The 24381-nt window shown below is 42.3% G+C and overlaps 1 protein-coding gene across 2 annotated transcripts in view; it reads left to right on the top strand.

The window, feature by feature from the left end:
• Positions 1-24381, top strand: part of HCN1 (hyperpolarization activated cyclic nucleotide gated potassium channel 1) — an 893359-nt gene that overhangs the window by 562330 nt on the left and 306648 nt on the right. The gene's annotated exons all lie outside the window — the stretch shown is intronic.

The raw sequence follows: 24381 nt of genomic DNA, 5'->3' as shown, positions 1-24381 counted from the left end.
TAATAATAATGTATGTGTTGAACAGGCAGTGAAATACATTCTTTAAACAATTATAAGGAAAGTAGTCTGCAGTGATCAAGTAGGATTATTTAGAACAAATCTAGCCAAGATAAAATCATATGCTTCCCACTACTTTCAGAAATAATTTGAAAGAGGGTGACCAATCTCTTTCAATTTCTCTTTCAATTTCTAGTAATACTAAAAAGGATATTGCTGACATAAACTTGAATTATGCATGTCTTTATGTTTGGGTTAAGGAACACAGGTGTAGTTGAGCAATGGAAGTACAACAAAAAAACACTAAGTATGGCTGCTCATTGTCCCCATGAGGGTTCAACACTGGCATAGAGCCTGTGGTGACAAATTTGAGATTGTGAAGATTTTCAAGGAGCTTTTTGTTTTAAAAAGCATATTAACATATTATTATATGCAGGTGATATGCCTCTATCCGATCGAGACAATTCAGTGCCAGGGATTTTAGAGGTGGTTCCCAGGTTTAGCAACATTTCAGGATACATAATGAATTAAAGTAAGATTTCATTTTTTCTGTTTCTAACATTAGCTAGAGATTGGAGAAAACAAAATTGGTAATTATGGTAGAAGAAAAGAGAGTATAACTTTTCTTGGAATAACAATAAAGAGAGACAAAAAGAAAATCGCTAGTAACATAAACATTATAAAGATGATACTTCTCCCTAAAATAACATAGCTTTAACAACACGCTTCAATTTGAAATTTGAAAGAACTATATTTGATCTGTTATGAGCTGGGAAGTAACAGCAGATATCAATTTCACATCTACAGACTCCAGGAAAGAAGGGATCATGTTTGTTTAGGAAATTAAGTATAACAACTTTAGTGACAATCCCAAAATCAATGTTAACTAGAAAGGTGTTTTAGAGATTAAATCTACATAGTAGAGACATAATGAGAAAAAGCAAATATTCACTGATATTAAATAACCAAGAATTAAAATACTATGTAAGAAGTTCTTCCTAGTCTGAATTGATAAAGGGCAGACTAGGATAGGAGATTTGATCACAAAGTTCAATTTACACCATCCCTGAGTGTTCAGTGATGAGTTTTCTGTCATTGTGTGGGTGGACTGGTGACACAACAACATTACTTCAATCTAAGGTGGAATATTTAAGGATGATGTAAAACTGCTTGGTTTCTTTTAGATATAACTACATAGGATTGACTGCATTGGATGTATTTTGAAAGTTTCAAAGATGCTGGGCTAATTAATTGGACACATATGTTGGAGAAGGAAAGGTAGGGGAAATTAACTGGAATATGAAAGTTACAAGTGGACATATTCGTGAGACTAACCCAGCTAAATCATTCTCATAGGTTGTATTGGACAGGAGTACAATTCCTTGAATCAGACATTTGTTGAAAGTGTAGCAAGAGTATTGGGAGTTATAGCCATATAGTATTGGATCTTCTTGAAACCTCTGCTTTTTGGAATTTAGTGATGGAAGTGATAAGTTTCATTATAGGAGACACACAGTTATTTTTCAATGATCTTTTTAATATTATAGAACTAAGCTACTTCACATTTAGTGGGACTAAAAGCCTGTTTTGACAGATGAAAAAAATTAATCTTTTGGACTTGGAAAGGATATGCTTATGTTAGGATAAATGATTCGGCAATGAACTCATCAAATTTACCACCTTAGAAAAAGTGATGAACCCTTTTAGTTAATGATTATAATTCTTTAATGTCATTTGCATAGCAGTACTAGTAGAAACTCTATCTCTGAATACATTAAGGCTTATGGGCCAGTAATTAAAATGGAATAATTTTAGAATATGGGACTAATTATACAGATTACAATTGATACATGTTAACGGATTACATCAGGTGTAAAATGTAAAAATCTCTAATGTGCATATGTTACTGTTATTAGTTCAATGCATTATATGTATACTATATCATAATGTAGTGCATAATGAACCCCTACTGTACATTAAAATGATATTACAAGTCACTGATGGTCAGCTACCATATAAAAGAATGAGACCAATATTAATATCACTATGTTTTTTATTATCCCTAATGAACTTTCATTATTTATGTATTTTTATTTAACATAATATGTGTATTTGTAAAGTGCACATATCACGCATGGCGCTGAATAGCAGATGTTTATTGTTACCCAACTCAATGGTATTCATTGTTTAAAACTCAGTAGAATGAAAGGCTAAGCTGACCCTATGGGAATTGAACCTGTGACTAGAAAATCAAACATAGTCCCCTACAGTTGATGCATTAGTCCACTAAGCCACCAGACCCAGCATATTTCATTGTTCATTACATTTTAGAAATTCAAGACAGTGAGCAGAAATACTCTACTCAGTATCATGACCTCACGTAAGAACATACACACAATGGATGGGTTCCGAGGATAATTGAACTTTAATGGTACAGTGAATTTTATTTAATTGTAGATAATTTGTCACACACAATACACTGGTGCTGAAGATTATTGGTGTGGAAAGGTACATAGACTTTTATTTAATAATACTTATTGTTGATATGCAAAATATTGTACAGATTTGTGAGGTGCAATACTAAGGCCTGTGAAATGTAATCCCTAAAGAGACCACAGAAATAGAAAGAGGTAAACTTTGAGTGTGGGTTTAAGAGAGAGGATTTATCCCAAAGTTCCCTGGGAAGGAAGTGGCAGAGACATGGGCAGGGTGGTTTGTAGACAGAATGATTGATGAGGTTGCATAGAATGCTCCTTATACTGATAAGAATCAAGAGGTTCTAGAAGAGACTGTATGAAGTCTTGTATTGTCTTATTCCTTAAACATAAGAATTAGGAGTTTGAAGAGTGTCCTTTGTTTGACGGATGCAAACCAAAGTACTACAAAAATAGGCAAGAATATATATGTTAGGAGTTAATAAAAGTGTGTTGACTGTGAAGTAGGTAATTTTGTTCAAAAGAGAAGGGGAATACAAGGAGAGTATAATCAATAAGATGATGCCGTAATCAAGCTTGTTAACATAGGTGTTGATTAGGGACCTGACAAGATGGGGGTATCATTTTTTTATGAAGAATTAAGGCCATCAAGTAGGTTGGTATAGAGAGGGAAAGGAGGATTCCCAATTGGAACCCCAAGCATGGAGCACCAATTGACAAAAAAGAAACATGAAGAGAAAGAGTAACTGAGGATGATCAGTTTTTATTTCAAGTGGTGCCTAAGAATGTGACAGTGGAGTAGATAGCAGTGGGGGCAGCTGACTATATCAAATGCTTCTGAGGGGAGAATATAAAGTAAAATTATTTTGGTGGACAGGTGAATGAATTAATTAACCTTCTGCTCACTATGGTGAAGATAGTCAAATCAATACTGCAATGAGCTTAATGCAATAATGGAAGTAGTTATAGTGTGGGCTTGTTGAACAACAGATATTCAAGAACATTATAGAGAAAAAAGAGAGCTAAACACAGGACAATTCTTGGAAGGAGAGAAGCGCTCACACATTGTTTTGTTAAGTAGTGAAAAATCAATAAAGACTTAAAGCACTAGAGATATATACCAAAGGAAAGAAGGCAAATAAAGATTGATGGGCGGGCATGTCTGAGCCTGTCAAAGGCTGGGCAGGGCCCCCCCTTGACATCTGAGTCGAGGCATAGGACCTACACATCTAAGGTACCAGTCATCTTATTCCTTCTCTGCTTTATCAACTGTTGAATGTCTAAAAGGCTGGAGAAGCGGAAGGATACCCATACGCCCGCTGGGGGTGGAATCGTGGGGACCCTTGATGCTTTCCTAACACGAGTCGATCCTGACACATGAAATACAGCGCACAGAAAAAAGACTCTCCTTGGACACTTTTGTCACCTTAAAACAATCTTTTCTGGTAGATATAAGTTTGGCTAAATCCCCAGTAGCCTCCCGAACTTGAGAACCCGCACGATGAGGCCGTAAGAGCGGTTAGACTCGAGGGGCCAGTGGATCTGCCACCATTGCCAGCAGACTCTGTCTCTGTTACCTTAGAAGATTCTGTTTTTATGGTCCCTGCTCAAATGGGGAGTGATGTAGTGCCAGTGCAATCAGCTGCTTCTCCTTCAGTGGTCTTGTCTACCGTGCCCATTATTTCTCCTGCTTCCCCCATAACATTAACGGTAATAGATTCTGGTATCAGCAAGGTTTCTACCAGATCCAAAAAACATGAAAGGGGTAGCCCTAGGGGCAGCCTGACAGGATCGACAGTAGCAGTCATTAATGAACCCCTGCCAAGCGGAGTAGGGGAGGTACTGTGCAAAAGCAAAAGCAAAACCCCAAATCAAAGCAGCAGCCATCTAAATTATTAACCATGGCTCCAGATGGCACACAAGGGACAACACAGAAGCCTATGCCGGCTAGCACCAGACACATTCCGCTGGTTTCCGATTGTAATACTGACCAGTGGAAAAGACTTGAAACATTGGTGTTGGTGCTTTTGAACCCTCAATTATGTAAATTACAGCTCATTGAGGAGAGATTGTCGCAGATTGAATGGTTAAATAGTGCACCACCTAACCCACCTATTCCACTCAACACAGGGGTATGTCATTGTAACTATCTAGATCAAGTACCAGATGTGGCCCCAAAGGCTCCCGACCCCCCTGAGGTGAGAGGCCCGGTGCAAGGGACATCATCTGCAGGGAGTTATAAATTACACCATGTGGCTACGGTAATCCATACCCCCCAACTCAACTCTGTGGCAACACGCCCCAAGGCCCAGGTGAGGATTACGGGGCTAATGGACGTTACGACAGTGGAGGTGGGGATGGATAAGTTGCAACAGGAGGGCTATCAAAGGCCCCCAAGGGATCAAAGTGTACAATCACAACAATTGAGTGGGGAATATACCCTAGCTGCCCCAAATAGTCACAATTTACCAGTAATAGACCTCCCAGCAGCTTGCTGCCCATATACAGTGGTCTTGACAGGTGTGCCAGGACATAACAATACAAATGAAGAATCCACTGTACAGTTAATTAATAAAGCGGCTCACTGGATGTGCAAGCATGCTGGATTTAACATCTCAGAGCATCGGCAAATTTTGATGGCCAGGAGGGTTTCATGGATTGGCAGGTCGAGGAAAGTGTGGTCAGGATATAGTGTAATTGTTAAATTTAGATACCCTGACTTAGCGCATAGGATCCTCTCACACTCAGCTAATTTATTTGCATTAGAGTTAGGCATTAAGCCAGTGCCGTTGGGCTTTTTCTATAGGCCGCCGCCCAGTTTCAATTTCCCACAACGTTGTGTAGGACAGGAGGAGGGAACAGTGTGGGGTGGTAGGCCTCTGTCTCTAAGCAATACATTTGCCCCATTGAGGGATTTGAATGATATTGACTGACTACATCAAGGGGAGGGTGTGGGCAGAGTTAGCGAGATTCCTCTGGTTAACACGGGCTTAGTAGGAAGGAGAGAGGAGCCCCTTCTTGGGATAACATTACAAACCCCAATTGAGTGCAGGAATCTAGTAACCGGGGGACAGATAACACAGACAGGGTTGTCGCCAGGCTTAATAGTACCGTGCTTGTGGACTCTAGGGAATGGCTTATTGGAGGAGATATAAAAATTATTTTCTGGAATATAGCAGGCTTGTCCAGCAAATTTAGGGATGAGCAGTGGCTCAGCTACGTGAGGAAGTTTCATATTATATGGCTTCAGGAAACGTGGGAGATAGGGAATAATTTCTTTCTTGGAGGATATAAAACATTTGCTTGCCCAGCAGTAAGATCTGTCTCTGGCCGAGCAAAGGGAGGTCTAATTGTGTTCATAGACTTGAGAATTAAGGGAAGCCGGAAGAACTTGGCATAGGACTCGAATGTCGTCCAATGGCTCAAATTCTCGAATAGCATCTATAGGCTAGTTTTGATACATTTTTATAATGCATTGCCAAATGTGCAGGGTTTGGACAGTCTCCAAGAACTAAACAAATGACTGGAGCACATACGACAGAGAGGGCTGTCACAATCACAACTGATTTTAGTTGGTGATTTTAATTGCCATTTGTGCCCAAATTTGAGGGTGGCCCAGGGTAAGTGGCCATCCTGCACAGTAAGTAAGGGTCCACATATGGAGCACACCCAGGTGGGGATGGAATTGAGTAGTCTATTACATACTTATGGGTTAACCCATACGATGGGCTTGATCATCAATAAGAATGGTTTTGCGACCCATCAGACTTTTAAATGGAGAGGTTGTAAATCATATATTGATTTTATTTTTGTTTCTTTTATATTAAAAAGGTGTATTTCAAATTTTATATTCAACATAGTGTGTTTAGTGAGCATAACCCACTTATTTTATCTCTTGTTGGAACATACTACTCCTCAGTTCCAAATAGATTTGCTGAGGGAAAGGCGATTGCTGTAACGGACCAAGGCAGGAGGTTGCTTTGGTCCCAGGTTGATACTCTTGGTTTCAATACTGCCCTGTTTAGTAGAGGCATGCAGGATATCCTGAAATGTTTAGATCCAGAAGTGAAAGGGGCTGAATTAGTAGATGCTTTCAGGAATATAGCGAAACTAGCGGATAGTCTTCTGAAATCCCCCGCACATGCGCCCAGTCAGGGTGACCCCAGATGGTTTGATAGCCAATGCTCAAGGGCCCTAAGAGAGCTAAAAGTGGCCCTTAAGCATACCCCATGGGACAGGGAACAGGTGGTGACTTGCCGTTTAAACTATATGCAAGCCGTCAAAGGAAGAAAGGGTCAACTACAGCGGAAAGCATGGGAGGTGCTCACAGAGGCCGCGGAGTTGAATAACTCCTGTTTCAAGGACTGGAACAAACCTGGGTTAAGCAATAACATGTCACCAGACCAATGGCAACAGCATTTTCAGGGTCTGTATAATCACTCACATAGAATGGAACACCTGCAGACCCCATTTCCTGTACAATATCGCATCTCTATTACCTTTTCGCTGGAGGAGGTGAGAATAGGAATTGAGGGACTCACGAGGAACAAGGCACCGGGACCAGATGGGATCCCACCAGACCTCTTTCGTTATAATACAGAGGTCTGGGCCCCGTTTTTAACTAAGGTATTGAACACGGCAATAAATTTGGTAATGCCAGCATCCTGGTCCATCGCTGTTAACATGCCCACCTTTAAGAAAGGGGATAGGGATAGCCCATACTGTTATCACCCCATATCACTTATTGACGTTTCAGTGATGGTTTTGGGGCAGGTGACTCTAAACAGGTTGCTAGAATGGGCAGAGGTTAGACACAGTATTACTGACGTCCAATATGGGTTCTGACCGGGGGAATCCACTATAGATCAATGCCTCAATTTGTATCTTATCGCCGCAAAATATACAGTAGGTAAATCAGGGGCGCTGTATTTAGCTTTTATGGATCTCACGGCGGCCTTCGACAGTGTGTATCGCTGTAAATTGTGGTTAATAATGAGTGAGTTGGGGGTGGACCCAGGAATAATTGATATTTTAAAGAGGTTACATTTTAACACTTCGGTGGCTGTTAGATACACACAGGAAGGGAAGGTAACAGACTATTTTACGTGCTCAGGTGGGGTTAGGCAGGGTTGTATACTAGCGCCGTTCCTGTTTACTTTATATATTAATGGCCTAGATTCTACCCTGAGTGCTATTAAAGCAGACACCCCGAGTATAGGTACAAGGGCGTTACGGTTCTGCTTTACGCAGACGATGCGGTACTCATTGCACCCACTCCAAAGGGTTTGCAGCTTTTTTAATTGATGGCTTTGTGACTTTTATGGAAAGATGTATATGTCCCCCAACCTCACAAAATCATATATTATGGAAATGGGGAAGAAGCCAAGCAAAACCCACACTTACACTATAGGCTCACACATTCTAGAGAAAGTCCCAGCCTTCTCCTATCTAGGTATTTTATTTTATGGACGTTTGAATTTTAAACATTCCTTAGAGGAGAAGTGCCTGGCCCTGACCAGGACCATAGGATCTATTGCTAATTATGCAAAAAGATTAGGATATTGGACTCCAGGAATGATTTTAAAGTTATATAATTCAATTTGTTGTTCTAAGGTTTTAACGCTAACAGTCTGCAAAGGGAAGAGAACAAATATCTCAAGCGTTTATTGAAAGTTTCATCATAGTAGCTTGGAGTTCATTGTTCATGAAGAAATTGGGCTTAAATATATCGTCAACCTGGTGGCAGTTAAACCCCTACTCTGTTGGGAGAAGGTATGGTCAAATACAGAGGCGGATTTGAGTAGGCTGGTTATCCAGGATTGTCTTTCCTTAGATCACGCGCTCAAAATTCCCTGGTTAAAATATGTCAAGGAGTCATTTTTCCAAATAGGGCATGTAGATCTGTTCTTCAAACCGGATAAAATGAGAACCCAGGATAAGACAGCTACTAAAGAACTCTACTTTAAGTACACCATGGCGTACAGAGAAGCTAAAGAACTCTCTAAACACACGGTGAGAGCACATATGTTAGTTAAGTCAACTCAAGGTATAGAACCATACCTAACATTAATAACCAGTGCGCATGATAGATTTTTAAATACCCATTTTAGATTAAACCTCATTCATCATTTATTGGCGGTACCTGCAGGTTTTATCAGGAACACAGAAGATAGAGTGCCCTGTGGATGCGACAACAGGTCTCCACTGGACACCCTACATTTTGTCCTGCTTTGCCCATATTATACCTACCCCAGAAAGATTTTCCTGAAAGGCCTGTTGAGAAGTGGTAGATTCAGGCAGGCATGTGTAGCCTTGCTGTTTTTAAAGTTGTCATCAGATGTTTTTACACTTTTCTGTGTTTCAAATTTTTTAAGAGCTGCCATAAAGTTAAGATTTACGAGGGGGGTGCGAAGTCTAGAGGAATGATTATCACTCTGCACCATTAGCTGTTGTTTTATTGTTAGAGCAGATCATTTTATGGTTTGGTATTAAACTCGGATGGACTGGCAATGATATTGGGGCCCATGTGAGATACAATGAGAGTAGACACAACCGGTCTCAACTATGTATGTGGCAATCATTTTAAAGACTTTTTTGTGATGTTGTTTTTTTATAAATAATGTATCTTTTTAATGGCGACTAAAGATAATGTGAAAGAAAGAGTGAAAGGCAGGAGAATACCCTGAAAGAAGGTGCATTAAACCTAATGACGTTAGGGCACAATTAAGGGTGATGCACTGGGTTCAGTGGATTTGAGTATGAAATGATTTCAATTGAGCAGGGGTGAGAAGGAGGGAAAGTGAGGAGAGTGTTGAGGGACAGAGTGAGAAGATGTGAGTGGAAAATAAGAGGACGGATTGTGAGGGAGGTACTGTGAGTATTCTTGATTACAGAAATTATAGAAGACAAATAGGATGCAAGGTTGACAGGCTTTATTGAGTTTTAGAGTTAACGCAGTGTTGTTTTAAGGTGAGCTGAGGTCTAGTTAATGTGGAGGGATTCCCATGTACGTCATCCCATTCTTACAAGTCCTAAAATAATTCTAAATGGGAGTCATCCGCCACTTGATGAAGTGAGTTAAGTTTTGAGTGATTTTCCTTTTAATTTTGTCTTGGGGCAAATGTTTCAAAGGCATGGTGAGAATGCAGGGGATCAAAGATTAATTTAATTGCATCAGTGATTGTGTCATCATCATAGGAAGCATAGTAAAAGTTGAAGGTGAACATCTATTTAGTCTGTTGGAATTTTCATTTGAGCAGGGGGCCCATCATGTTTGTAGTGGAGAGGTTAGTGCAACTTCTCATGCAGATCAGAGCATGCCAAGAGGAAGAAGGGATGACAGCGAATCAAATATTTACAGGGGGTTTTGTTGTGAAAGAGGATAAGGATGAAGTGCAATTTATGACATGAGTCATTGGAAGTTAAACTTCACATATTGACTAGGTCCCTACAGGTAGCATGTAGTTTTAATGGCTATAGAATGTTAATTAAAGGGGTTTCCAAGAAGGGGGCAGGGCGGGCAATGTCCCTATTTACTAGTAATGTTCCTGTACTGCCGAGGTATCAAACAGGGTCTACTTCATAACTGCTCTTTGTAAGTTTTAACTCAGGTTTACTATATTTTCACTACTGACAATGCATAATTGTCAAGCAGTATTTATTTTAACAACACCTGCAATCAGTCCTACGTTTGTTAATGGTAGTTATGTGTAGTTGTGGAGTGAGTGGCAAAGTGACTGGTGGTAATTCTGCATGCTCATCCAGTATTGCATTTACTGTACGTTTTTAGCTCATCAAAACAACCATGGAAATTATGAACTTCAATTGCATTTCTGGTACAGACCTATCACCATTACTCAAAGTCCTTCAAGACTATCAAGATGGTCCATGTTGGTATAAAACATGCTCTGATGGTAAAACTTTCCCCATGGACATTTGAGTTACCAAAATTCCATATAAGGTTTTTGTCTTCATTCAAGGCTCCAATTGGGTGATCAATAAACTGCACTGGTAACTGTTACACATCATAAATAAAGTAATTGAAATGAGCTTCAACATTTCAATAGGCTTATGGTAGAGACCTTGCCGGGTAGCAAAAGCATTATGATTGTTCATTAAAATGTGCATGGTAGTCTCATTTTGAATATTTGAGATGAAGATTTTCAAGAGAGAGAGTGAGTTTTTCCCCAGGTGTTCTCATAATTACACAGGCCATCCTCTAGGCATTCCCTCTTAGATAATAATGAACACAGTGAATTATATATTGTGATAGAAAATAGCTATTTTCTATCACAATATGATGGCAATAAATAATGATATATGGGCTTCATTAAAACTGATGAGTATCCAAAAAATAGATTAATCCTAATGAGATTAGCACTCTGATCCAAATTATTATTTTAAAAAATCCCAGCTATTCATATTCAGTCTTGTGGGGTTCTGCTATAGGTCCAATGGTATGAACATCTATTCTACCAATCAAACTGTAATCACTTCACTTCTGTATAGTAATCCCAGGAATCGTACCTCTTTTTTGATCCTCACATACATATGTTTTTAGGTCAGGGTATAACCCACGTTATTATATTAAACACTTAACCAGCTAACCAGTCATGGTTTCAATTTTTCTTGCTAAATTACAAATTTTCTCTTCTCATTTCTTCTCTTGTATGAAAGAGAACCAGTCCACTAATATCCAAAGTAATCTACCATAGTGTGTAAGCTGTATTGTTTGAGCAAAGGTGTAATCGGTTGCATTGCTGTTTGATGTAATCCAGTTTTCTTCCACATAAAATATTGATTTACTGATTTATCCCTTAAAGACGTTTCTTTAAATATGGAGCAATATAGCTGAGCACTGTCAATGTATGTAAGTGGTATTTCTAAAGCACGAACCATGGTCAAAGACAAACATAAAGTCAACAAGTAATAGGAGAGTAAGCTGGATTGTGTACAGTTAATGCATTGTGTTGTAGAGTTCTTTAACCCCTTCCATGCTGCGCAAATTCCGCCGCTGTGCTGACGGATTCTTGCGCGGGCGTGGTCATGACGGAACGGTTCCGTCATGAGCACAGCTCAACCGTGGCTCATGACGGAACCGTTCCGTCATGAGCACCGAAGGGGTTAAAGAGATGATGTAGTCTTTAACTCTTCCCTACATAGGGGCTGCGTTGGGGCGATTTTGATGAACACAGGAATGTTTTCCCCGATCCTGGGTGCATAGATGGAAAAAGCAAGCCTGCTGTCTTGTTTTTTTGTTGTTGTTTTTTTTACACTTCTCTGTCTGCAGTTTGATGGTGTTTTGGATGTGGGTGTGCAGAGAAACACCTGAGATGGTAAGCTAAACTGGGGTGCCACTCGTGATGGATTTCAAAATGATGTAGCTAGTTTTGAAACGGTTTGGGCCAGCAAGGGCAGCAAATGGAGTTCCATTAGGAGGGGGGTTATGTGATTATATTTCTTCAGGCCCTGGATGAGACATAGTGAGTGGTGTGGGGTGCCCTTAAGGCTGTCATTGTTGAGTATGTGAGGCCATGGAGCACTTATTTCCATATATGAGAGGATCAAGTTGATTTATCTTCTATTATCCAGATCATTCACATTACAGAGAGAATGTTAATTTTAATTAAAGTCATCTTCTTTCTAGCCTGCCTAGTCCTCCTTTCCTCTTTATTGTGTTACGTCCGCCTCTGCGCCTTCCCTGAACCCATGTTTCATGCCATTCCCTTCCAATTGAAGGGACAGCAAGTTTCTTGAGATCGTCACAATCCCCGCTCCCTACCTTAAAAACTCATATATATTTGAAGTGATTTAAGGTGAGTATGGGCTTTTCTCTGTTTGAAGGCCGCAACCTGTGACTTTCCCTAAATAAGGAACTAAATAAATATAAATAACTCAAAAGTAGCAATAACACTAACAAGGAGCTGAATGGGGTAGCTATCAGAATAAACTGCTGGAAGGGATTCAGTATTAAAGGTTTATGCTGAGAGCCCATGAATATCTATGGTCAGATTAAAAGACTCAATTAAGGATGAAACTCTTAATAAACCAATGTACTCTTAATAAATCAATTTTAGAACTGATTGGGTCCTAGTCGTGTTTTAGTAGATCCTGGAGTGTCTGGGGAAAGCTATCTTCTTACTGGGTCTTTCTTGTGGAGCAGAAATTGTTAAGACATATGTATATGGCCACCAAGGATCCCTAAAACTGTCCCTGGTGTAATGGTTTTCTGGTAAAGTTTTGGTATACCAGGCTGGGATCTATAGCGTTTTCTCAGATGATGATCAAAGTTTGCAAACTGTTGATTTATCACCAAATATTAAAAATCAGAAAATGAGTTTTTGAGTGCCAACCCGATTTTTTTGAACTGTAGAATATACTCACTCTGGCAAAAAGGCCACTGGACTCTCTTTTTTTTGCTCTTCTAACAAAGACCAACATATTTGGATGGTCATAATCTCCAAAGCCTGAAGACTAGGGAAGAAGGGGAACCTCACAAACACCAGCCACTTGCTACTAGACTGAGGTCACTCAAGACTACATTTCGAGCCCTCCCTCCTCCCAGTTCTAAACAGCCTTCAGTCCTGAGAGGGATTATAATGCAACAATGCTATTAACATGATAGGGGTATTTTACCATGACAAGCGCAGGCATTTGAATGAGGAATCTGGTGAGTTGATGTCATTTCATCAACATAAAGTTCCTTTAATAGCGTAATGGTACTTTGTGAATGAAGATGTCCTTGAGTAAGGCGTTTCTGATGAACCATCATTTCTTCTAGGTGCAAGAAAAGCTATTTCCTATTTATGGAAAACCATTATTAGCCCACATCAGAGTAGATGGCATGACTATTTTTTGCACTGCTGATTTCTACTTTATGTTTATAAAGGAAACACTATCCTGTGTGATTAGATGAGAGTTGGTGCAACGCCCTTTAGTTTAAGAAAAGGTGAGGTCTCTCAATCACATGCTCCCGAATGCAGTGCAGCTTGTTTTGAAATGTTTTTCTTTGGCTAGATTGAGATCTTGGCAGGCTAAGTGTTCTCTGGATCATCTATGGGAGTAATTCGAGGGCTCAAGGCTATCCCCAGGCAGGTCGGTGTTAGGTTTTAGAAGTACGCATGCGTGCATATGAAAGCCAGAAGCAGATTTTGCAGATTTCCCTATGGCCATCCCTCCCCAGCCTCTCCCCGCATTCAGCGGGAAGGGGCGGAGTGTGCATTCATTTCCAGATAATTCATGTCCCACATGGAGCAGGAAATGGTGGATTGGGTGGATGGGATGAATATGTCACGCTTGCCTGTCCAACATATGGGACGACAACCACCAAAGCCACATGTAATCGGCTCGATGCAGTAGGTCACCGCCCTCCACTCTGGGGGGCACTCTGTGTCTATACTGTGAAACTTGGGCACACGTCTTTTCTTCCACGAAGACCATAGTTCCATGTCAGGTGAAACTGCGCTGTCAGGGCAGAGATGTGACGCAGCAGTGAGAAGTCCTCATGTAAGGTAAAAATAATAACCCATGTCACTAATGTCACAACATTGAAATAGTCTAAATATGACCAAGTGATTGAGCGTTTCAGGTGAAATTACATTTAGCTGTATTGCATTGAAGTGACTGCAAGTAGCGTTTAAAATGCAGGCATGCAAACACACACATACATCTTTTTGTGACTTTCCTGGGTGATAGATAAGGGATTCAATTCCAAAACGCCTTCTGGGTTTACCCCGGGGCTTTCTGTTTCCGTGATCAGCCAGCAGTCCTCTTTGCGGCAGGGGCACATGAATTCATAGCAGTTGCTCGGTTTCTTGGGGCCTTGCAGGTTGTGAATTCTCGGATTCCTCTCTGAATGTCAGCGCACACCATTTATTCTAACAAATGCCACCGGCGTTTTTATTTCTGATGATGCCCAGCTGTTTAGTGTGTTTTCATAGTTTAGGGAGATCGCCTCCCTCCCTCCTGTTATTTTCAGCCTCGGTGTCTTGCGAATTCTCATCAGAAATACGGGCACGTATGAAAATGCCACATGTTGCCACCTCTCGTCATAAAAACATCAATCAGAAATTGCAAGCGTTAGCTTCTCCCGTGCTGGCGGCTGTTCCTCCCCTCCTACATTGTTGACTGAAAGCAATTTCATCCAGCCCCATGGTCTCGTCCTCTCTCTCTCGCTCACAAAAAGATAGGCACCTTTAGAAAATTGGTAAATGCGATGAGTTTGTGCATCTTATGCATGACATTGAGTGATGTACGTTTGGCTTTATTTTCTTCTACATTCTTTTTCCTGCTTAATTATTATTTTCAGTTTTAGTAGACGATTCTTTACAATGGATTTTTCACCCCATGTCTTATGCTGCGGTGTTCACTGCCTCTCTTTTAGCCCACCTTCACACACCAAATGTACCATCTGCGGAGAAATATAAAATTGTGCTTTTTACAAGGTAGTCATTATTTTTGATTACAGTCGTTCCCAAAAAACACACCGATGGCTACATTTACAAAGACCTTTTGAGCTAAAAGCTTCAGTTTATGATCATAAACAACATGATGTCCGGCCGCGGATCGTCAACAATTGTGTCTAATTACTTCAGTTCTCAATCCCATGCAATGGGGGCATATAGGCATTCCCAGTGTAGGGGTCTTAATTACAGGTCACATGCGCCGTCAATACGTCAATTTGTGCCAGTGACGCACAGGCGGCACAAGGGGCTTGTAAATAAGCCCCATGATTCATGAACACATACAAATGTGCGAGCTGGTGAGTATTGACAAACACGGGCTAATTTATGAGATTTTGGGGTTTGGCCAGAACAACAAGGCACCCTGCTGCGCTGCCCTATGCCAAAGTGAAAGGGCAGGAATGCACCCTATTCAAGCGATACGGTGCATTCCTGGAAGGGCTGGACTAGCTGTAGCGGGCATCGGGCGTGAGGCTTGAAGGGTGGGGGCTGGTTTTACAGTGCCAGGGGCTGGTTTTGTTACTGGGAGTCAGTTTTGCAACAGTAACAAAAGCACCAGTGCTTCATACTTGTCTCCCCCCCACCCTCCTCCCCATCCCCAGGAGCAGATCTGAAAAAATTGCAAGGGCTGCTTTGTGTTCCCATTCCGGCCCTGATTCCTGTCCTTTCTCCCTGAGCTGGAGCCTTTTCAGCAGCCTAGGGCCAACATAGGCACCCTTGAACCTTGGTGCAAAAGTGCCTCCATTGCATGCAGGATTGTTTTTGTGCAGGAAGGGGCACGGGGCACCTTCCTGCACAAAACCAATCCTAAGAGGTGTTTACCTCTTCCTATGTGTGCTGCAGAAAATGCTACAAATGTAAAGTGGAAAAACAAAGAGAAATAAACATATTTCTCCTCGTTATGCCTCAGATTGGGAAGCAAATGGATTTGGCCCTTCCCCAGGTTTACATCACTATGTAATTCTGGAGCAGCAAACCCACCTTGTCCATGGGACACCTCCTGGGCACATAGTAATGTAACGCAACAATTTGAGCTGCCTTGCCTTACACATGATTTATGAGGCAACTCAAAGCTGAGTCGCCTTACTCATGATATATGAGACCACTCATAGCAATGCAGGGTGGCTTTGCGTGGCCTCAAAAATCAAATGGAGAGCCCTATGTCATGGAGGTACCACTTTCGTGTTGCAAAAGTGATGCTAGGCTCTCATAAATAAGCACCTTCGTCTCTTTCCCACCTTGGAAATGTCATAGTTTTGCTCCTGCAAAGGACTGGAACAAATCCATTTCCGGGGGAGTAGGTGTGCAGTGAAAGGGGTTTCTCCAAGTGAAAAAAAGAATAAAGAAAACATGTGGGATGAACATAGCCTTTTGATTCCCCCAATGTATTATAGAAATATCAGTTTCGGAAAAAGTCACAAGACATTCCCGGGTAGCATTCCTGAAAAGCCCCATGGAATTTGACATCTTTCAGCACATTTTGTATTCTGTACTTCAATCGGTCCTGATTCTTTAGTGTCTCTTTTAGCAAATCAGACTGCTGCAAAAATGAATAGAACATTGTAGAACACCTTATATTATGCAATGAATAGCTATCTAAAATGCTTTGGTGCATATTAGAATAATATAGGGATGTAATTCACCCTAGATAAATCATACATATATTTATTCATTTTATTCAATAGTTATATATAGTATGGACTAGTCAGCAGTTCACAAAATATAAAGTTGCTTTCTTAAAGTTTCAACGGAGTGGTTAAATACAATATAAATGTTAAAAGGGATACATTGGTATGCTAATGTTTACTAAGGCACAGGTAGTAACTTTCAGGTATATAAAGAGTAATAGGCGGGATACGAGTACCTGTAAGTTACAAGACAGCACACCATCATCGAGCCACGCAGGCTGTAGAACTGCTGGCATCGAGCAGCCTCTGAGTCAGCAGGCGATGCATCAGTTCCGATCTGCACAAGGGTAACAATCAATCAGGATTTGTATGCTTCACCTGTGAGGGTCTCAAGGTGCTCTGGGTTCCTGCTAATGGATCACACTGCCTGTTCCTGTTGGTTGAACATCCAGGTCTTGAAGTCCTTCCTGAACTGTTGGAGCGACGGTGCTGCTCTGAGGTGCAGGGGGAGGGTTTTCTAGGTCATTGCAGCCAGGTGAGAGAAGGACAGGCGGATGTGCTGGGAAGCTGCTAGGGAGATGGCTCTGGAACAGAGTTCCCTGGTAGGTAGGGGGAAATTCACTCATTTGTTGAGGTACACTGGTCCTTCATTGAGTAGTACTCTGTAAGCATGGGTGATCAGCTTGAACTGGCATCTCTTGGTGACTGGTAGCCAATGCAGTTTCCTGAGGTGAGGGGTGCTGTGAGTCTGTCTGGGGAGGTCGAGGATGAGCCTGGCTGCTGTGTTCTGGATGGTCTTGAGTTTCATCAAGAGTTGGGTGGTGATTCCTATGTAGAGGGAGTTGCTGTAGTTGAGTCTGCTAGTGACAAGAGCTTGCGTGACAGTTCACCTGGTGTTGGGCAGGAGCCATCTGAAGACCTACCTGAGCATTTGGAGGGTGAGAAAGCAAGTGGAGGAGATGGAACTCACCTGCTTCTTAATGGATAGCTGGTGGTCAAGGATGATGCCAAGATTGCGGGCATGATCAGTTGGTTTGGGTAGGGCCTAGCTTAGGTGGCTACCATTTGTTGTTCCATAGGGTGTCCTTGCCTTTCCTGATGTTGAGAACGTCTTTTCTTGTCTGTGCTAAGCTTGAGATGCATCTGTTTTGTAGCAAAACGTCTGCAGAACCTACTTCTGAGGCCCAGGACTGGAGGGGGCACGTCAGGCAATGGTAGGACTCACAGATGGCAGAGTCCAGGAGCACTAGCAGGATTGGAAGAAGTATTTTGTGTCCCTGACTTTAGCAAACAGGAAGCAAGCCAGCAAGCCATTGGAGGCATGCTGGGTTCAAGTAAGATGGGTCCAGTCCTTGCCCTCAGCAGGGCAAAGATCAGCAGAGAACAGGGCAGCTCTGCAAAGCAGAGAAGGAGTTCCTCAGGACAGTCAGTCAAGGAAAAGTGGCAGTCCTTACAGGACAGCAATCATTACTCCAGCAGAGTTCTTCCCATGTCCAGAAGTGTACTGATTTGGTAGAGTCAGAGCCCCAGTACTTATACCCAAATGTGCCTTTGAAGTGGGGTGTGACTTTAAAGCAGCTCCTTGAAGTGTACATGTCAGCTTTCATCCTAGCCCTATCTGCCAGACTATCTGTGGGGGGGGAGGTAATCAGCCCTTTGTGTGGGACACAGGACACTGGCTTATTCAGACGTAATTGTTAGCTCCCACTACCCCTTTCTTCCCAGAAAGACCAACAGAATGCGAATGAATGGAGATAAGTCCTCTGTTACACCCACATGTGTTTGTGGCTGTCTAGAGGGAATGCAAAAAGTGTAGTCACCCAGCCCAGATGTGTATTGAAGATAGTCTGCAGGCACACAGAGCTAAGTTAAGAGCAGAGAAATGTCCACTTTCTAAAAGTGGCATTTTTAAAATAGTAGTGTCAAATCCAACTTTACGACTAAAGAGGATTTATCATTACCATTCCAAAGATATGAAACATGGGTTTAACTACTCCTTTCTAATCAGGAATTGCAGCTTTGCCTCAAGAGATAAAAACAACTGCCTGATATAAATGCACTTGTCATTCCAATTCTGTAGGAAAACATCTGTTTCCACCTTCATCGGAAATGCAAAGCAACTTGTAATCAAGTCTCCTATTTTGTGCTGGATTCTGAATTATAGCTTGGATCAAAGTTTGGTTGGTGGTTTATGTAATGTTAATATGCTTATGAGAGTTACCTTGGAATATAGTCTGGGGAGAACCACTGCCTTGATGCCCTTGCAATAATATCCCCTGAAGAAGGGCGAACATCACGCCCGAAATGCATTGGGAAAATATGAAATTTGAGCTATACCACTTGTAATACATTACGTTGTATATATGCATCTTTAATTGCGCTTTGATTTTGATAGAAGTGTGAATAAATCAACACTGCTACAAGAACAAAAGAAGATTCACTCGTTTGATTTTCGGATAACTCATAGATGTTTATATGTTGTACTTTATTCCCTGTTGGGTTAAATTGACAATGATGTTTTACTTGTCTTTTACTCATTTTCTGAGTTTCATAAGTAGTGCATTCCCTGTCTAGAACATTTTGCTCTAGTTCCTTACGCTTGCAATAATACTGCCACTCAAAGCACATTGTACTTTATTGTATTCTGCACTTTGAATGCTCATGCTAGGAAAGGAGTTTTGTGCCTTATTTTTTACTCCTTTAATACGAACTCCCATAAGGAGGATTTTGAGTGATTACAAAGGCTAGAGAATGAAAAAATGTGCGTGGCAGTGGGAAATTTTGTCAGTGGGGGGTAGAAACAAATATGGCTCAATATAACTACCCCACCCTTATGATATTGGTATGTTAGGAACTGATCTAATTTTTTTTAACTCTTTCAAACTTTTTTGTTTTTAACTTGAAACCCACTAGCCCTTTTATATAAGTTTTATGTATCTTATCATAGGCATTCACCCTATGTAGTTTCATTCTTGAACATAACTGCAATACTCCTGGATGTGTCCTGAACCTTGTAATGCTGCTCTTTTTATTTATTAAATATTTTTATCCTCTGTACTTTTATGGGCACATTTGGCTGAATAAAGGTTTTGTAACTGACTGACTGAATATGCTTATGCTTATTCCTTGTGAGTCATGGACCACAAGAATAAGACAAAAAAACATGTGCCGGTTGGTCTTCAAAAAGTTTTTTGCTCTGAGATTGGTAGCGCATACAAAGGGTAAAGTGGTTACGAAGTCAAAGCAAAGCATAATTCGTTCTATGCATTGTAGGCTACTGCATAGAACTTCATTGTAAGGTTCTTCTAAAAGGGTACACTAATTACTGACTGTGAGTAGATCTACAATGCAAATTTTGATGGGACTGAGGCAAAGCAGATTGTACCTATTTTTTAGTGGAGTAATTTATATCGAGATGTACTAGGTGCTAGGGACCGGACACTCAATACCCCTAAGCCTCCAGAGATGCACAAAATCTCTCAATTCCAAAACCACACAATGGTTCAGCACTCCTAATTCAGGTTCTCAAGTTAATATGCATTGGTTACACAGAAGTAAGCCTTGACATAGCTTAAACATTCATTTTACATGTTTAAATCTCATATTTAGACAAAAGGGCAATTCAGCAGAGTTGTTCTTTAAATTCTTTATTGATGACTTCTTTTTTTTCTGACAAGGTAAAACCGTAGCCAACGCGTTTCGTCCTCGCGGACTTCTTCAGGGTAAACCAAAACACTCTGTTTTCTATCCTGAGTAGGATTATAGCGTTGCACAGTGTCTCCTTCTATTTTTAAGTAGTTTGCAAATTTATCTGTTGTGCTGAACAGTCTAAAAGACGATTAAATCAATTAATTTTTCGTCATGAGGCAGGTTGTTGGTATAAATAACCTGTCCAATGGCAACAGTATCATTCGTGTTATCCCATTTGTAACTTTCAGAGTGGTATCTCGGCCGGCGTAGTAGTGTGGCATCCAACGTTCGCATGAACATTAGGGATTGTGACTCACAATATAATTTCTTAGAATTCTAAGGTCATCGATGGTGTGATCTGTTTATATTTAGTATTGGTGCAAAAATAGCCATGACAAAGGAATCACAAATGGTGGATAAGAAACATGACAACACCGAGTAGAAAATGTGGTGGAAACAGATGATATTTCACTTTCACTTCCTCCTCCCTAAGTGTTTTTCCTTATGATGAGCCAACTATTCCATTGCATATACATCAAATCTTTTTGCATGGCGCTATAATGTGATTCTGCTAAGGAGAATTTTTTTTCTGTGTTTTATATAGCGCTAACTCAACCTGAAGGTTTCAGGAGTGCTTTACATGAGCACCAGTTGCATTACAGATGGACACATTCATTTTGTTAGGCACCGGGCGATTAAGTGATTTGCCCAGAATCACAGGATGTTGAGAGCGTTGCTGCCGAGAGACAAACATGGTTCTCCAACTTCGAGGTCGAACGCTCTAGCCTTAAGGCCACATCTTGAGGTCATCTGAAGTTTTTTGTATGTACTTGTACTGTGAATGTAAATGGTTTCTATTTCTTTGAATTCCTACCAGATAAAACGTGTGAGTATATCAATATGTGATCAAGCAGGCAAGCCTTTTGAAGATGTGGAGAGGGCTGAACATGACCGCAAATGGTTTCTTGTTATGTTATGTTATGTTATCCAGAGTTTTGTTAAGCGCTCAGCTACTCAGACAGAGTGTCCCGGCGCTGACAGACCCTAGACCACAAAGCTTCAACAGAGAGGAGGACTTACATGCCGAAAAGCCGAGTTTTGAGCTTCTTTCTAAAGGTCGTCAAGTTATCACACTTTCTTAACGCCAAAGGGAGGGCATTCCAGGCGAGTGGCGCTAGGTATTTAAAGGAACGCCCACCGATCCGGGCACGCCTAGTTGCTGGGACCACAGTGAGGAACAATGACGCAGAGCGCAAGGATCTGGTGGGTCGATAGAAACTGATCCTCTTTCTCATATAGAGAGGGCCAATGCCATGAAGCGTTTTAAATGTCATGGTAAGTGCCTTGAATTCAATACGCTTCTTAATGGGGAGCCAGTGCAGGGATTGCAGTAGTCCCGTGGCATGCGGGCGATGGCTAAGGCCGAAAATAGCTCACGCGGCCGAATTCTGCACGACTTGTAAGCGCGAGAGAAGGCACTTAGGGAGACCCAGGTACAGGACATTGGCGTAGTCCAGCCTGGAGCCTATCAAGGCCTGCACCGTGATCTTCCTGTGAGCGATGGACAGAACAGGAAGAAATTTTCTTAGCATTTTTAAAATGCCGAAGCATTGGCCAACTAGACTCTGGATCTGCGGTTTCAAGGTGAGACAATTGTCCAACTTAACGCCGAGATTTTTGGCCACCAAGGCCACATCCGCAGGGGGAAACATGTCAGCAGGCCACCAAGACCTCCAACACGGATCAGGAGGGCAGCCAAAGAAAAGAACCTCCGATTTGTCAGTTACATTTTAGCTGATTGCAATGGAACCATGTAAAGACCGCAGCCAGGCAGCTCTTAATACGGTCTCCATTGAAATCCATATTTTTGCTGCACGTGAAAAGAAGCTGAGTGTCATCGGCGTAAGAGACAATCTGGGCTCCAAAAGACTCGACCAGTGCCGCCGGAGGGGACATATAAATATTAAAAAGGATCGGACTTAGTATAGATCCTTGAGGAACTCCTACATCCAAAGGCGGCACTGTCGCCGAGTGCGAAAGGACAGACTGGACGTGCTTTTCTGTCACTTTAGCCAAAGCAGGGCGTAAAGAAATAGGACGATAGTTAGCATGGACATCCCGATCCAATGACGGTTTTTTCAGGAGCGGAATGACCATTGCCTGTTTCCAGGCAGACGGCACAGTCCCTGTAAGCAATGAACAATTTAGAATAGGGTTCACCAGGGGGATAATAGCACAAGCTATTTTAGCTAAAAACTTTGCGGGACATGGGTCCAGAGGAGAACCAGATCTTATTTTGGCAAGGAGTTCCAGTGAAGATTGGGGTGCAATTGGTGGGAAGCTCACCAGACTAGGATTTACCAGGTCCGAGGTAGCGGCCTTAGTTTCAGGACCAAGGGCTCCTCCCCGTGCGAGAGCAGAGAAGGTAGCCTGAATGCTTTTAATTTTATCCGCAAAAAAACTTGCTAATTGCCGAACCCAGGGGTCCGAGAAAGAGCGCCTAGGTGTAATAGCCACTGGAGAGGTAAATTCTTTCACAATTGTGAAGATTTCTTTGCTGGTGTTAGCAGCCTCCTCAATCCGATGAGCGAAATAGGTTTTTTTGGCTAGGAAAATATCCTTATGATAGGCCCTGGCGCAACTTCTGTATGCCTCCTTCAGCGGGTCCAGATACTTTGCTCGCCAAGCTCTTTCTGCTTTTTTGCAGAGCCTTCTACTAGAGTTAAGCGCTGGTGTAAACCATGGGGCTGATGCACGTTGGGATTTTTTTGACAGCTGCCTAGGCGGGGCTAAAGCCTCTAGGCACCGTACAAGCCATTCTTGAAAGCACGCGAGGTCTGATTCTAGATTGCCCATGAGAGAGCAGGGGTGGGTTTGTCGATACTGATCGATCATTTCCACGGTTACTAAGTGGAAAGGACGCGACCGCAGGGCTAGACATCCCGCATCTCTGCTAGACTTACTGGCTTGTGCCTGGATATTAAAGGCCACCAGAAGATGGTCAGACCATAACACTGGGAGAGGGGGCACAACTGTCACAAAAGTGGTAGAAAAAATCTGATCCAGGGTGTGACCTTTGTTGTGGGTGGGCAGCATGACATAGGGAAAAAGGCCTAGTGGGCTAGTAATATCCAGAATTTTGATAGTATCAGACGCCTCCGTCTTATCAAAGTGGATATTAAAATCACCCAGGAGAATAAAATGCTTAAATTGAACGGTCATGCCTGAGATTACAGCGTCCAGCTCCTCATTAAAAGATCCAACCGGGCCAGGGGGTCTATAGACCAAGAGACCAACACAAGATTGGCCGGGGGAGAGTGTAAGACAGAAGCCGAGTGCTTCCGCCCCTCGAATGTCGTCAGTAGGTATAATAGAACACTCAAAGCGTCTGTCTATTACCAAAGCCACTCCTCCCCCTTTGCCTGTGCTCCGGTCCTTCCTTAATATGAAATAGTTTGCGGGCAGGGCGTTGGCTATATCTGGGCCAGACGCTTCGCCGAGCCATGTTTCTGTGAGGAACAGGCAGGCGGGCTTAGCATCGGCAAGGAAGTTAAACAGGTCCAGAGCATGTTTGCTCATAGACCGTGTGTTCAAAAGGGCACAGCTGAAAGAACGGGCTGCAGAGGCCAGCTCTGTTGATGCGTTTCTAGAATGGCTAGACTTTGCACCCTCTGTATCCGTCGACCTACCCCTCAGTGACCAGCCACAGCTAGTGCAGTGATGTCTAAGCCGAGTAGCAGGGTCAAAGGTACAGCACCCGCTGTCACTGTGTTGCCCAAGAGCAAGAAGCTGTTGGGCGGAGTAGACTAAGGTATGCTCATGTTGTTGACTCTCTAAAACCCGGCCCCGCCCGCATCCGTCCGCATCCGGGACGCTGACGGGCGCAGACGGGCTTTCCTTAGGCGCTCCTTTGGCGCGGGAAAGGCGCTTCCGCTGAACGCGTCCGCTGCGCGGAGGCATCCCCGTATCACTTTATAGCTCCCGCCCGTGAGGCAGCAAGCCTAGTCCGCGGACTGGCAAGCCTGCCTCACCCAAGATGGCCGCGACGCGAGCGTCCGACCCGATTCACGAGTCTGCAATGCACGAGACGCCCGGGCAGCGCTGAGGAAGAAAGGAAGGCGTGGGACCAAGGACGAGACCCCTGGAGCACCAACAAGATGCTCCAGAGCC

The sequence above is a fragment of the Triturus cristatus genome, chromosome 2_1 (assembly GCF_964204655.1).
Source record: "Triturus cristatus chromosome 2_1, aTriCri1.1, whole genome shotgun sequence".
In the NCBI taxonomy this organism is placed as follows: Eukaryota; Metazoa; Chordata; class Amphibia; order Caudata; family Salamandridae; genus Triturus; species Triturus cristatus.
The sequence above is the reverse complement of the archived record's forward strand: the minus strand, read 5'-3'. Positions and strand labels throughout refer to the sequence as shown.